Raw genomic sequence first — 15175 nt, forward strand, 5'->3', positions numbered from 1 at the left:
TTGCACGAAGCTCAGTTCAATGACTCCTGATTCTTGCTATGTTAAAGTCTACTAACCTTCTCCCAGTGCACTGTTAGACAATTAAGTTGCCCTTCCCAGCCTGACTGCAGTTAGTCCTAATAATTGCTATGTGGATATTTGCAGTTGGTAACTTAAAAGTATGTGAAGAATAACATTGGGGGATCTGATTAAGAAAACCATCATGAATCAATTTTTTTCATTTCCAAAAGCAAAAGAGTAAAGATTGCATGTTAAGACTATGAACCTGCTATAACTTATGTCCTAAGTTAGAAATAGTGGTTAGTATACAATTAACTCCCACTTCCAGATCCTTTGCTAACAAGAAATTTTGGCTCTTCTACTGCCCTCCGTCCCCATACCACTACCCTTGCTTCAGTTTCATCTAGTTTCTTGTGAATTCATTTTGCTTTGTTGCATACCAAGAAGCATTTTAACACTGTGATTTTTCCCTCCATTCAAATATTTGATGTCTTTCTGGTTTTATGACTCAGGAATATTAACTCTTGCCTCTAGGGTGCCACTGTGATCCCAAATACACTGAGTAACTTGGAAGCTTGTAATGCAAAATACTTTGAGTAACCTTTATATAACCTTGTTGGCAGCTGAATATGTATACTTCAAATTCCCTCCTCAGTACCCAGGATTATTTAGACTTAGTTATGCCACAGTAACTTTATGCCAAAGCCCCTGCCATAAGCCCTTCTAAAATGTGACTCCCCTCTCTCCCACCTATGCATTTTAGAGGAAAAATCTCAGGTCCCATTATCATTACTACAGCTTAGTTTTTCCCTGTACTGACTTTAACTCAACTAAATCTTGTATTCTCCTTTTCCTAGATGTTTCTAACAAAAGGGACTACAACTTGAAAAATAATAAAAAGCACACAGAGCTGAAAATACATACAGAAGGAAATCTTTAATATCTTCATTTTTATAGAAGAGGAATTCTGAGAATGAATTTTTTTTAATCTAGCTTTTCTTTCAAGGGAATTTCCAGTTATATTGGGAAACAGGTATTTTTTTGGAAAGGGAGGACATTCATATGTGCTGTTAAATTTAAGTTTCAGTGGTTGAATAAAACTGAAGACAACTTCAGAGAGAGGCTAAGAACGCTGGGTTTGTAACCAGGTGAACTTCATTTTCAGTACTGGCATTGCATTGACTAGCTGTGTAACTTATGGCAAGTTAACTAATGCTTAATTTTCCTTACACTGAAAGCAGAGGTAATTATTCCTATCAGGGCTGATGGCTGATAGGATTGAATTATATCATATATGTGTAGTGTAGAGCAAAAGTTCTGCATATAAGAAGTGTTCCATAAATTATAACCCTTCTGCTTTTAGCCCCCAGTCACTGTTACAACTGGGGTGTGCATTTCATGCATGTAAAAATCAAGTGTGAACATATTTGAGCATTAGAGTATCATCAATTAATTTTTGATGGAGAAAGAAATCTTAAATTTATTTTTATTTCTGTCCAAATTTTTTTGTAATGCCCTTTAGCTTTTCAAGTTGTTAACCGTACGTATGCCTAGCTCCCTTAGGGCATGAATTTTAGGTTTTATGGTATATGACATAATAATATACCAACACACACACACACAACACACACACACAATTTGGGACTTTGATAGAGCAATACTGACTAGACTTTATCTATGATAGGAAGAGCCACCTTACCCATTCAATTAAAAAAAAAAAAAGGATCATGGAGTTGCTATGATGATGAGATGGAAAACAATCTGAAAATGTGGCCCAGATCCCTAAATTTGTGCCCTTGCTCTACCACCTGTGAAATGCATGGCGTTGGACAGACTCCTTTCCTTTGAAGTCAAAGTAGTATTTATCCTCGAAAGTTGTTGGGAGGATTAAGTGTGATCATGAATGCAAAAGTGCTGTGTAAGCTGTAAACTTGTTATTGACTTGTTATTGCAGTTGGGCAGAGTGTTAGAAAAGGTTTCCATTTTCACTTCTACACTTGGATTCGGGAACTTCCAACTTAGTTCGTGTTTGTATTAGGCCAAATAGAGGTTCCCTCCCTCCATTTCTTCTTCTCTGCCTCTCTCTCTTCTTCCTTTCTTTCTCTTCAAAGAAGCTGAGTGTATTAAATCATTCCATCATGTAAAATAACACATGCTATAAGCATGTTTTGTAAACCCTTTAAACATTAGCAAGTTGTATGAGGTACTTTTATCACATTTAATTTCCTCAAAACTATCTGAAAGTTTCTGGTAATTCATAAATAGATTATATGACACAAGGAATAACTTCTCTGTAAGAAACTCACACCAGCTGGATTTGCTTCTGGGAAAATATATAGATTTGCAATTTAAAATGAGAAAATCTTTCCTGCCTTGTCTAATACCTAGGATTTTTTTGAGATAAGCTGAGATGAGAGAAAGAAAAATATGTTTGCAACTGGAAAGTTAATGAAAATTTATTATTTTCTAACTTATTTGCCTATACTACAATTACAGTATCCTTTCCCTCCTTAGAATCCCAGCATTCTGGGACTCTTGCCCTAAAACTTAAGGAAGAAGACATATTCCTCATATAACATCTGAAAAAAATCTCTCCCAATACTTTGATATGGAGTCTTAATTGATTTTGTGCCTTCTCCTTTTTTAAGTTTATCTGAAGACTTGCACAATGAGCAATTACATTCTGACAGTTCTATTTATGCTCTTGTTGTATACTTGTTATTCAACTGATTATTGAAATGAAAATTCCACTGGTGATTAAACTAAATGTATTCAGTTCCCAAAACAATGCCTTACTCAGGATTTCTTAGTCCTTTGGATAAAGGTGTTCATGGAAAGGGAGAGGTTTTCTTAAGTATTTTCTGGTGCTTTTTGAAAATAATATTCTCCATTCTTTTAACCAAAGAGAGCACTTACATTACTTTCCCCTTAGAAAGTAATTTGTTTTAATCATCTTTTTAATAGTAACTGTCACAGAAGATTAGCTTCAACAGAGGATCATGACTATAATATATAACTTACAAATATATTCTGAAATAGTTTAGTGATGATAAAAATAATATACATGGTTTCCTTTTAATAAGGGACAACTCTCAGACATTTGGTTTCTACAAAATGTTAATTAAAAGGAATCATAAGAAAGGAAAATGTAAACCATGAGCTGCCATTTGATCTTTTATACTCTTAAAGCATAAGTTTTTCCAGTAAATTACCAGTAGGAAGGACCAAGTTAACAGAAATATTTCCACTGTGATGATGATGATGATGATGATGATGAAGAAGATGGTGATGAGAGCTGATATTTATTGAGTGCTGTCTTACCTCATTTAACACCCTCAGTTCTTCATATTTAAAATAAAATGAAATAATTAGTAGAGAGGTTAACTTGACTAACATTACACAGTTTGGGGGTTTGTAGAGCCATGATATGAAGTCAGCCGATGTGACTTTAGGCCAATATCAAATTGTCCTTTATGAGATCTTTCTTAATATTTGTTTACAGGCCAATTTTTAGATAATGATGCATCGATATCCCATAATGACACTTTACATATACTTCTTTAAACACCTTTGTTTCTAAGTAAAGTAAAATCTGTAACCTTTCATCTTATTTGTTAACACTCCTTCCTGAAATTTCCACTATCTGGAATCTCTTATGAGACACTCTAATATAGTATCCCATGTGGAAACCAGTTTTAATAAACATTAGTTCTGCAAGAAATATCCCTAATGATTACATATGCTCATACCTGGAAGTGCTACATGATGTAAAAGGAAATGAAGCATTTACGTTTAGCTTATACCATACTTCCTGTTTAAATGTATGATCTGCTGCCTTAGCATTAAAAAATGATTCTGTGTTTGGTGCATACTAGTGTATTTGGGATCCATCTCTGGGCTTTATCTCTGATAATAATAGTTGCTTATCAATGTCACAGTAACTTTCCTAAATCACTTGTTTCCTACTCTTATTTTCCTATGTCTGCTATGTCTACACACCTTTCATGGTGCGGCTTCACAAGCTGACTGGTGGCACTTCCCCACCTGGCCTTCAGAAGGAGCTGGCAATTCCAGTTGGTCCCCTTGTCTTCATGGTCTCCTCACCTGTAATAACCATGCTTTTCTCCATATTTTATTTATGCTCTTCTCATGTGATGATTCTTCTTTATACTCTTTCCTCTTCAAAATCCTATCCATTGTTTTTTGGAGAAATTTGCCACATTAACCCAAATCACAATTATCTCCCATTTCTCTCAGTTCCTGTAGCGTTTTTATTACAGTATCCAGTTCTTGGATGTACATTGTATTGTATTATCTCTTGAGTTTTTGGTTCAACATTCTTACCTATTTATCAGGTTATACATTTACTAAATTGGAGATGATAAGTTTGCCAGATTCTATACAGAATCTTCTCCACTACGAACTTTCAGTTAATGCACTTTATTGACAAGTAGAAAGGTATGAGTCCAGGAGACATACTTCAGCTTTGCCGGCCACCTTCAGGTGGTTTTATAAGTTGTATGAAGTCATTTTAATTTTGTTCATCTTGAACAAGAGTCTTTGATATATTCAGAATAATGTCTTGTTTTTAGCTTACTTGTAACAGAAAGAAGAAGGTAAAAATCCACTCTTTCCAGAGTTAAAGAGCAACAGGAATTGTGCACATATTTGTACTTTTAAAGTGTTACTTTGGACTTAAGAACACATGAATTTAGGAACAAATTTTTAGGATCTAACCTGTTTCTAAACACTAGTCTATGTCCCACAAAGTGGGGACCCAAAAAGTAGTCAGTGTTTTTGCTGCTTGTTTTCCTTTGCAGATGAAGCTTCTTGATAATAAAAGCTAATGTGTCATCTATGAACAAATATTTTTCCCAAGAAACTGGTTAATCTGACAAATTCAGTAGAATACTGTGCATTCCAGATATAGACACACAAGTTCACAATAGAGTATATGTTATACTGAAAATTACAGATAGATAATATCTCTACTGTATTCTATCTGAATTATAGTGAGAGATACATTGTGTATGACTTTCTGCATCTCTATCAGTTTGTTTTCCCGCTGGTGTTCATCCTCTTACTCACCAAAAGTGTGTGCTTTTTGTGGGTGCTGCCATTGGAAGATCTGTTTGTATCAGGGCATGACCCAAATTATGGCCTAGGAAAATATATTACAGTGTAAGATTTCTGCACTTTATGCTTCCACCTTTTTATTTTTAGACCCCATTCTATTGCATCTTTTAGATGGCTATTATTAGGAATGTTACTTGTGTTTGGTTGTTACTGAAAACTAGGTATAACGGTGTATGATGTCAATAGACATATAGAGAGCAAAATTCAGGGCTGAATCCCTTAGGGAGCAAATGTGTTCTAGATGTTTTGGGACAATGAGGCTGAGTGAAAATGTTATGCACCTCATGTGCATATGGTCCTTTCCCTTGAAGTGACTTGTTCACTCCCTTAGGACTCCACATGATTTAAAGTAATCTAGGGATATTCAACAGATAGACTCGTGGGTGAATAATTTCTTCAAATCTAACACACTTCATTCATTCATTAAATAAACATAGAGACAAATATGTAAGTACAAATTAGAACAGTGAAACAAAGGAATAAGAACATGGGGTTATAATATAAATCCAGAGATCAGTCCCCTGGCTTTAACAGCCATCAAATATCACTCATACTGTCTATTGTAGGTTATTTGGTATTATTCTCATTTTTGTCAGCTTATTTACTTAGAAGTTTCTATAAATTGTTAATAAGTAAATAGTAATATCATAATTATATGTATTATTTATATAAAATTTTTCAGATTATTATTACATGCTTTTCTTTCTGCTTCAATGTTTTCTAGTTGCTGACTCAGAAACATAAGTGAAAGAACTCAGAGGAGTATTTTTTTAAACATTTGAGTAGCAGACTTTTATAGAAATTATCTAATCAGAATATAAATTTTGTAGTTGAAAATTTAATTGAATAAAATTATTACATAGCTGGTGGTGCTGTCATATATGATCTTCATTACATATTTATTACAACCATTACTCATAGTGAAGTAATTGTTTAGTGTAACATTGAAGTTGAGTGATAACAAATGGTATTAATATTTGAGTCATGGATCTAGGAAGGCATTTAAAACTACAAATAGAGTATCTTCTATGTCGAATGTTTTGGTTGTGGGCTTGCAACTAGATTTTTATATTCATTACAGCCTGGATTTTGTGACCATTTCTTGGTTTCCAAATCATTATTTTAGGGCTGTACATATTTAAATCTGGTCCATTAAAGAATAGCTTGAATTTTTCTGTAAGTGCCATAAAAATTCTGTCATGATTATTGATCTTGTTTAACCATTAGTAGATAAAAATATAGATCTTCAACAATACAATTGGAAATTTATTGATATTTGCCTTTCATACAAGTAAACTAAATTTCTAATTAAGTCATAAAACATTGGAGCTGAAGGATGGTCATAACAATAAAGCCTGTTCACTGAGAACCATATGTCAAGCCAATCATCGTGCCAGGTGTTTAGCTGATATTATCACCAGTCTTTATAGCATTCTTGCAATGTAGTTATTGTTTTCTGCATTTTATTAAAAAGTGTAATTAAAATCACACAATATATGAGTACTGACTTGTTGCAAAACATACTGAAATTATAGCAGTAAATACTATGAAGTGAAAGCTTGGTTCACTTACCTTGTTATGAAGAAAGCTTACCACCACCAAGTTCAACAAGTAATATGTGGATAGATTGCTGTGAGTAATTAAAAGTCTTTCACCGAAGAACTATCATTTGAAGGGAGTTTGAAGCACTCGTTATGGAGGAATACGAATTCATACCCACACTGTCTGATAGGAAGCCCAGACTCTTCAAGTCCACGCTATCCTGCCTGTGCATCTGCTACCCTCTTTTGTTTTCCATCTTTGGGATGCATTCAGGGCATTCAGAAAGTACAGTTACACCTTCACAGATTCTTACCATAACACTCACTGTTGACCACATGTCCGCTACGCTAAATTGTTTTGTCTAGGACAAGGAAATAACTTTATCTGTCAGTTGTTTCCCCATATAGATCTGTTGGTCTAAGTGAATCATATTGCAAAAAAAAAAAAAAAAAAAAAATTGTCAGCTTCTGGATGTAGATGTGAATCCACTAAGGCTGGGGGCCAGCCGAGCTCAGAACCTAATCTGGACTCTGATTAGCTTCTGGCCAGGGAGTGGGGTGGTACCAAAGAAACAAACGATGGTGCGGAGAAGCTGGAAAAGGCATTGCCATTCAGGAATGGGAAGAATGTTATCAGAAAGGGCCAAGAAAGGGCATGACCAGAAGGATGACGCTTCTTTTCTTTATAACCTGGATAAGGTAAGGGAAAATGGAGCCAGTTTGTTTCACCAATTCTGAGAATTGAGAATATTAGGTAGTCATCAAGATATTTATTTTACCTTTAGGTGATAATTTAGAAATTAGAAAGAAATATAAAATGTGTTATATATAAAAAAGATAATGGATATATTGTATATGCACAATAAAAATTATGTAGTAAATTTACATAGCACCACAAATCAGCTTATGAGAACAATACCATTTTTGAGGTCCCCTGACATTCCTCTCTCTGCCCACGTTTCTTTAGTATCTCAGTTATAACTACTGTTTTGAGATTGTTACATATTATCCTAAATAATGTATTACTTAGTCATGAGTGTTCTTAATATACATAATTGGAATTTGTTCTACTTGTTCTTGGCTTTTGCTTACTATCATAATCCTGAAAGACGTCTTTGCTGATGCATGCATATGTAGTTCATTTATTTCCACTGCATACAGTATGTCTCTATATGACTACACAACATATTATTTACCATTCTCCTGTTGATAGACATTTGATTTGTTTCTAGTTTTTGCTTTTACAAACAATGCCATGAACACTTTTTACTTCTTTTTCTTGGTGGACATTTGCATGAGCTTCTCTAGTATATATAACTAGGAATAGAATTGCTGAATTTTAAGGTATGGGCATATACAGCTTTAAAATATGATGTTCATTGACTTTTAATGTACGAAAAAAGGATATGCCAGTCAGTGTAAAAGACTTGTTTCTTATCCCATTTACTCCTCGCAAATTAGAATTGTCTGATTTTAGTGTGTGTAAATTGGGTGGATGTGTATTTCTATTATTTTAATTGGATTTGATCATTTTTAATGAAGTTGAACATGTTTATTGGTTTCTTGACCACTCAGATTTCCTTCTTTGTGAAATTCCTGTTTAGTCTTATGCCTATTTTTATATTGTTTTGTCTCTTTTTAATTAAGATTTTTAGAAGTTCTTAATATATTTTATATTCTAACCCTCTGTTAACAACATATACAAATATCTTCAGCCACTTTTCAACACTTGTTTTTCATTTTTAAATGTTTGTTAAATGTATTCAGTCTATTGAACGATTATTTACATACAGTAAAATTTACCATGTTAGGAGTATAGTTTGATGAGTTTTAACAAACATACACTGTCAGGTGTATACCACTAAAACCTAAATATAGAATACAGGTATACCTCATTCTACTGTGCTTCATTTTATTGAGCTTCATAGATACTGCATTTTTACAAATTGAAGGTTTCTGGCAACCTGCATTGAGAAAATCTATTGACACCATTTTTCCAACAGCATCTGGTTACTTTGCATTTGTGTTACATTTTGGTAATTCTCGCCATGTGTCAAACTTTTTCATCAGAGTTATATTTGATATGGTGATCTGTGGTCAAACTCGTACAAACAGAGAGTAGAATGATGGTTGCAGGGTCAAGGGGGTTGGGGGATGCAGAGATAGTGATTAAAGGGTGCAAACTTTCAGTTATCAGGTGAATAAGTTCTGGAGATTTAATGCACAGCATGATAACTAGAGTTAACAATACTGTATTGTATACTTGAATTTGGCTAAGAGAGTAAATCTTCAGTGTCCCAGCAGGAAAAACAAAAACAAAAAAAGAAAAGAAAGAAAACGTTAACTATGTGAGGTGATAGAAATGTAAATTAGCTTATTATGGTGATCATTTCACAGGGTATACATATATCAAAACATCAAGCTGTACAACTTAAGTGTATATATTCCCTATTTGTCAATTATATCTTAGTAAATCTGGAAAAAAAAATAGACTCAGTGGAGCTCCATATAGATTTCTTGGGCTTCTCCTCTGGACAGCTTGTTTCTCTTTGGACCCCATCTCATACATACCAGCCACTCTGTAGCCCCAAACTTGATCTCTGTCTTTTCAGCTCAGCAAGATCCCTATGAACTATCTGGGACAATGTTTGATAGTAATGTCTGAAAGTTTCCAAATTCTGAAAGAAATCCTTTTATAACTGTTTGCCCGTTTTATATTTATTGATGGTGGTAGAGACAATTCAGTTATTCTTTCATGACTGAGAACCACATTCTGATAGTCTTCACTTATTTTAAAATGGCATAGTCAAAATTACAAATTTTTTAAAAACAAAATTTTGGTTTGTTCTCTGTTTTTGTTACCGTTTGCCATTTTTCAGCCCACTTAGCTCTAACCTTCTTTCTTTTCCAATGTCCAGAATTTCTAGCTCTGTGCTGTGCTCAGAGATTAATGGTGTCCAGATGAAGTATCCAACTGCAAAGCTCTATAATGTGTTGTATCAGAGATGGCATCTGGATATTCAGCTGGCCCATCTGGCAGGACTTTTCTTGGGCCTTTTTATCTGGTAGCACACTTGGCTAGGGAGAAAGCTACTAAGCTTTTTCCAGAGTTGAGCTGGGGTCTGACCTTTCCCGACTGCCTCGAAGTCTTGTATGATGTGCCTTTGGCTGACTGCCTGCTGTACTTGGAGAAATTGCTTGATATTTAATCTGATAATTGGGGTGCATTTTAAATTTTCTTCTGAAAGCAAGGGTTCATGTCAGTCACCTTTGGGTTGAAGTTTAATTATTTGGAAGTTAGATGATGCATCTGGTGGCTGAAGAGATGGGATGGAAGGCATAGTGATTAGCTCTGCCAGAAGTCCTGCATTGTAGTTTTTAGTGTGACATGTAAATAAAAAACCACTAAGAAAGCTTGGAAGAAAGAAGAAAAGAAAAGCACAATAACCCATATTCACTAAAAGTTTTAGACTCTTCTTATGGTTATATATCCAGTAATATGGGAGTATGTGGGGGTTTTTAGGTGTTAATTTTTGCCGAAATTCGACTTGGCTCTTAATTCTGGGCCATTTGTGTTCCAGAGTTACTAAGATGAAGCTGGAGGGAGGACTTTGTAGTAATAAAGCAAGCTGTCTGTCATGTAAAGATACTCTGTCAGGAAATTATTAATTTCAATGAAAATGTAGGTGTTTTCATTACTATGTATAAAATAGATGAACAACAAGGACCTACTTTAGCACAGGGAACTATATTCAATTTCTTGTAATAAGCTATAATGGAAAAGAATCTAAATATATAAATATATATTCTTGTAAGAAAATGTAGGTGTTTTGCCTGTCATAATTTTGCCAGATGGGAATAACTTAGTTATAAATAAGTATTTTGAAAGCATTTTATTAATTTTCTTTTACTGGTAGCTTTCTGGAAGTTTTCAATCTGAGCCAGCTGTCCTTACATACCTTCCACAATAAACAATATGTAACCTATCCTTCAAAAATGTTACAACTCCATGTTTATGTTAAATTTGTATTTTAAAAATTATTACATTTCTAGTAGTATCAGGAATCAAAGAATTTCATTCTAAGTGCTTAAAAGAGGCATCAGAAAACCCTGCACTACAAGCACATTTAGTCTGGTACCCTTAAAAAGAGGGCAACTTTTCACGAAGAAGGTGCCTAAAGTGAAGAAGGAAGCCCCTGCCCCTCCCGAAGCCAAAGCCAAAGCAAAGGCTTTGAAGGCCAAGAAAGCAGGGCTGAAGTGCATCCACAGCCACAAAAATAGAAGATCCAGACGTCACCCACCTTCCCATGGCCCCAAAGACTGAGGCTCAGGAGGCCGCCCAGATACCCTCTGAAGACCACCCCTTGGAGAAACAAACTTGACCACTATGCCAGCATCATGTTCCCCTGACCACCTAGTCAGCCAAGAAGATAGATGACAGCACACTTGTGTTCATTGTGGATGTCAAGACCAGCAAGCTCCAGATCAAACAGGCTGTGAAAGCATCTCTGTGACATTGACACTGGCTGAAGTCAACACCCTGATCAGGCCTGATGGAGAGAAGAAGGCATATGTTAGTTAGCTCCTGACTATGATGCTTTGGATGTTGCCAAGCAAAATTGGGATCATCTAAACTGAGACCAGCTGGCTAATTCTAAATACAGAAAATTTAGTATCAAAAAAAAGGAGGGCAAAACCCAAAACCTAAACCACAAACACATACACATAGTTTCTATATACATACCAAATGTTGAATTTTAAAGAGCTCTTAAATTGATTACATGTATGCCAATACATGCCACAAATTGTTGAAAAACCTCATAGATTTAATTCTTCATTCATAGAAATTGCCAAGAGATATCTCAGTTGAGAACGGTTTTATATACATGGCACCTTTTCATAGCTACTAGGAAGAAAAAAGATAGAGTTTAAAAAATATAGTCATTATTATGTAACAGTTGCGGGTATCGAGCAATATTCAGATTAAAAGATTAATTTCCAGGCCTTTCAAAATTTAACCAAATTTAATACACTGTAATCTTGTTTTGTTATAAATTCATTGTGTGCTGATGTTACTATAGAAAATTAGATATATTCTTGAGGGACAGAATTAAATGATGAACTTTATTTTGATATAAGCAATATAATTGAAGTATGGCTAAAATACCGTTGGAGTTTAAAGGATGGAGAGGTTAATTCTGATTGGAGGAGTAAGTGAGGGATAGGTCAAAAAATTATTCAAAAGTAAGATGTCAGCTTTGAAGGATGGACATGAATTGCAAGGTTGAGATGGCAGGTCTGAGAATGCTGGGATGATGGAACTAGCATGACTATAAACCTAAGTATTTGAAATTCCATAATATAGCTACTAAGTGTTGATTCTGGCAAGGTAAAAAGAAATGCTATGTGTTTGAGTGATATCTACTTAATTTTTCAACATAAAGCTCAAACTATATAAGATTATTTTGCATCTCCTTTTCTTCTCTTTATAAGTATTACTCCTCTTTTTAAAGATATACTGACACCTCCAACTAAGTTTTCTTTTCTTAATTATTCTAAGAACCCTTACCTTGAAATCTACCTTCTTACAAAATGGTGTAGCCAGTAGGGAAGGCAGTATGGAAGTTCCTCAAAAAGTTAAAAGTAGAACTGTCAATGATCCAGTAGTCCCACTTCTGGATATTTACCCTAAAGAATTGAAATCAGCACCTTGAAGAGATTTCCTACCCCCATGTTCACTGCAGCATTGTTGACAATAGCTTAGGTGTGGAAATAGCCTACACATACACATAGACACACATGCACACACAGTGGAATATTATTTAGCCTTTAAAAAAGAAGGAAATCCTGCATATGCAACAACATAGATGAACCTTGAGGACAAATTAAACCATTTTTCTAGTTCTCTTTTATATTCTCTACTAGATATAAGCTACACAAAACATTTTCTCTTATATTCCAGAATCTTCTCTGCGCTAATACAGTTTACTTTTTCATATTCAAAGTCTAGCTTAAATCGTGGTTTAATACTCAACTTCTCCAAGGAAACTTTCTTGGCTCATCTCATGTTATCTGCTTCACATCATCTCAACTTGATTTATTTTATTTCTTCAAACATTTTTAACATAGTATCTCTATATTGCACGCTTTCTTATGTTTTCACGGACAGGCCTTCTCTAATTTATGGGTGCCTTTGTTACATTTAAATTACAAAGTCCTCAAGAACAAGAATTGTTTTTGTTTTTGTATTTTTGACTCCTTGCATCCACATCCTGTGTTTCACAGCTGTGAACATGGAAAAGAAGTTTATGAAAAGCACAGGATTGTAGTTGAGGCCCATGTTCTCTTGATGCTGTGGCAAACTGCTTTTTTGAAGCTTTTATACTTTTGCTGCAGGTATTAAATGAAAGCAGGAAAACAATTCCTTGAAAACACATTTTGGTGCTTTGAAATAGATTTGAAAAATATCATAAACATCTCAAATTATGTACAAAATCACATAAATTTGTAGGCAATGCCTTCTTTCACTTAGAAGGGACTCTAAAAAAGCAGTTAACCATTGTAATTCAGTTTTGTTCATTTTTTTAATTTGTGACACAATGTAAATGTTGACGTTTGAGACCTTTTTAAAAACAGTAATATTTAATACGTTGTAGAAAGCTAGTCATGTTTAGTTTTGTTATATATTTGGTGGTGCTGATTTTTTTCTAGAAATGCATAAACTATAAAACATTTAAATGACGACATATGTTGATAAATTTGGAAATTAAATTTTAACTGTGCATTTTCAGAACTAATATGTCTAGATATTCTTTCCAGAAATTTCATTGATATACCTCTAGTAAGCATAAGATGAAGATTCATATTTATTGCATTGCTAGTTAATATTGATAAACTATTTCAAGATTATTAATATGAAATATCAGCATTTTCTTTTTTATCTCCTCTCTTAATTTAACCTTAGGATATAATATGTCTTTTTAGTAGTATCCTATATAGACTGCTATAAAATATATTCTCTTCATAGATTTTATAGAACTTTTGGTAGAAGGTATTTTCTACAGAACAGAAATTTATTACATAGAAATAACTTAGGTGGGTTTTTCCCCCTGAAATAACGATGGTAACTTATTGACAAAAATGAAAACAAAAAAGTTTCACCATAACATTTTTTCATGCAAGAATTAGAACTCCAGAATAACTGGAGGTAATTGATTCTGAGGTAAAGATATTAATGTTGTGTATGAAAGTCATGATCTGTATTTCCTTTAAAACTTAGAATATTTTCTTAAGCTGAGTTTGTAGTCTAATGATACCATAAAATCTCCAATTATTACTTTAACCCATTTTCGTTTATCTTTTTAATGACTTATGACAATGCTTAGTTCTTTAAGTGTTATAGGTTGCTTTTGCTGATGAGTTTTTCAGTCAGATTCAAGCACAATAACATGCTTCATAATTTTAATTTTGAGTAATAACTCCAGATGCAAAAGCAACAAGCCTACCAGAAACAGCCAGTATATACCATTAAAATATTTCTTTCTTTGAAAACTGAACTGAACTTTCAACACTAGGTCTTGTAATGCTGAAGGTGCTTAAAACAACTATATTAAGATTATCATTTTTTGGTCCACATTTAGGGGTGTAATTAAAACCATCAGAAATAGCAGGTCCCTTTGTGTTCTTTATTTTACCTTTTCTCAAAGGGTAACACATGGTATTAGACAAATTGCTTCCAACAGCTGGAACACTGAAAATAGAAGGGGGAAGCCATATTTTGCAATTAAGATTGACAGAGAAGTCAAAATTCATACATATGAACTAAGACCTGTGTAATGATGGCATTTACCATAAGAGACGAACTGATACATCCACTTCAGTACTGGTTTGAATTTCTTAGCAAGAATGCTTTGTCTTTCTTTCGAGAGTTTCCCCAGTGATGGGTCATCTTAATACTAATCATTCCATGTCTGTTATTTTTCACACTTAATGCTTGATAAGTTGCCAAGTAACATACATGGTAGATGGTGACAGCCTCAAGATCCAGGCTGATGGTCTAGAGCAGAAAATGTGTTAATTCCACACGAGGTTTGTCTCTGTTCCAGAGAAAAGGAGTTTGTTCTAATGAGAGGTGCCAACCCTTCCTTTAATGTATGTTGTCCAGGTGAGGAGAACTGCTGAAAGGGAAATGGAATGGAATGGAATCCCGTGTCTGACTTGAACAGGAATAAAAGACCCAGCACATTTTTAATTTTGAAAAAGTTAATGATTTTTTTAAACACATGAGATTTCTTCAGAGTTAGAGTTCTGAAAATAAATCACTTGCTATGTAGAGTAAAGAGTACTGGAATTTTGCCAATAGATAGTACAGTGCTCTCCTGTCCTGGGAGATACTTACCATAATGCGACAGGGCTTTTATTGTACATGTAAAAATGACATGATTGCTCTCTGTATTTCCAGAGTAGCAATGATCTTGTTACCAGAAATTGTTTATGCC

The 15175-nt window shown here is 34.2% G+C and overlaps 1 protein-coding gene and 1 pseudogene across 1 annotated transcript in view; both read left to right on the forward strand.

Moving 5' to 3' along the window:
• The window catches only part of LINGO2 (leucine rich repeat and Ig domain containing 2), a 1050366-nt gene that overhangs the window by 125860 nt on the left and 909331 nt on the right, over positions 1 to 15175 (forward strand). The window lies entirely within an intron of this gene.
• LOC116663352 lies at positions 7257 to 11388 on the forward strand (annotated as a pseudogene).

This window comes from Camelus ferus, chromosome 4, assembly GCF_009834535.1.
Source record: "Camelus ferus isolate YT-003-E chromosome 4, BCGSAC_Cfer_1.0, whole genome shotgun sequence".
NCBI lineage: Eukaryota > Metazoa > Chordata > Mammalia > Artiodactyla > Camelidae > Camelus > Camelus ferus.